Here is a 1,311-nt window from a genome sequence, read left to right on the forward strand (position 1 = left end):
ATTTTATTGAGGATTTTCACATCGATGTTCATCAGGGATCTTGGCCTGAAATTTTCTTTTTTTGTTGTGTCTCTGCCAGGCTTTGGTATCAGGATGATGCTGGCCTCATAAAATGAGTTAGGGAGGATTCCCTCTTTTTCTGTTGTTTAGAATAGTTTCAGAAGGAATGATACCAGCTCCTCTTTGTACCTCTGGTAGAATTTGGCTGTGAATCCATCTGGTCCTGGACTTTTTTTGGTTGGTAGGCTATTAGTTACTGCCTCAATTTCAGAACTTGTTATTGGTCTATTCAGGGATTCAACTTCTTCTTTGTTTAGACTTGGGAGGGTGTATGTGTCCAGGAATTTATCCATTTCTTCTAGATTTTCTAGTTGATTTGCGTAGAGGTGTTTACAGTATTCTCTGATGGTAGTTTGTATTTCTGTGGGGTCGGTGGTGATATCCCCTTTATCTTTTTTTCTTGCATCTCTTTGATTCTTCTCTCTTTTCTTCTTTATTAGTCTGGCTAGCGGTCTATCAATTTTGTTGATCTTTTCAAAAAACCAGCTCCTGGATTCATTGATTTTTTGGAGGGTTTTTCATGTCTCTATCTCTTTCAGTTCTGCTCTGATCTTAGTTATTTCTTGTCTTCTGCTAGCTTTTCTAGCTTTTGAATTTGTTTGCTCTTGCTTCTCTAGTTTTTTTTCCCACCAGTTGTCAAATGATCCTTGTTGAAGTATTTTCCTTTGTGGTTAACTTGGCTGCGCATTCCATAGCACCACTGTTGATGTCATCTATGATGTCATGAGGGTGGCAGCCATCAACATTACAGCCCACGGACTGGGCGGTCCCCAGGATGTCTTTAATGGTTCCAGAGAGTTCTCTGGCTAAGGATCGGTGCCACATCTGTCGAGCAATGTTGATAGTCTCATCATAAGTGATATTCCCACTGTGTTTAATGTTTTTCTGTTTCTTTCTGTCTCTTGGTGGTTCATTGAGAGCTTTGATGATCAGGGCAGAGGCAGAAGGCACCACTTCACTCTGGGCCTGTCTGTTCTGAACGGTCAGTTTCACTGTAATCCTCAGGCCCTTCCAGTCACCCATTGCGTTGGCAATGTCATCACCATCCTTTTATGGAGACAGACCCAGAGGGCCGATCTTGGGGGCCAGGGCAGAAGTGGCACTGACTTCACCTCTGGTGCACCTCAGGTATACGACTTTGATCTCGTTAGGGTCAAACTTTGGCAGCATGGTGGAGGCAGCTGGTGTCGGATGAACGCGGATTCGGGACGACCGAAGAAAGTTGCACCTTAGCCTCCTCTGAGCCAAAAG

General features: G+C 43.6%; 1 pseudogene; it reads right to left on the minus strand.

Moving 5' to 3' along the window:
* Window positions 1-696: 696 nt before the first annotated feature.
* LOC108538665 (60S ribosomal protein L12 pseudogene) lies at window positions 697-1,311 on the minus strand (annotated as a pseudogene).

This window comes from Rhinopithecus bieti, unplaced genomic scaffold (assembly GCF_001698545.2).
Source record: "Rhinopithecus bieti isolate Rb0 unplaced genomic scaffold, ASM169854v2 scaffold_15821, whole genome shotgun sequence".
NCBI lineage: Eukaryota > Metazoa > Chordata > Mammalia > Primates > Cercopithecidae > Rhinopithecus > Rhinopithecus bieti.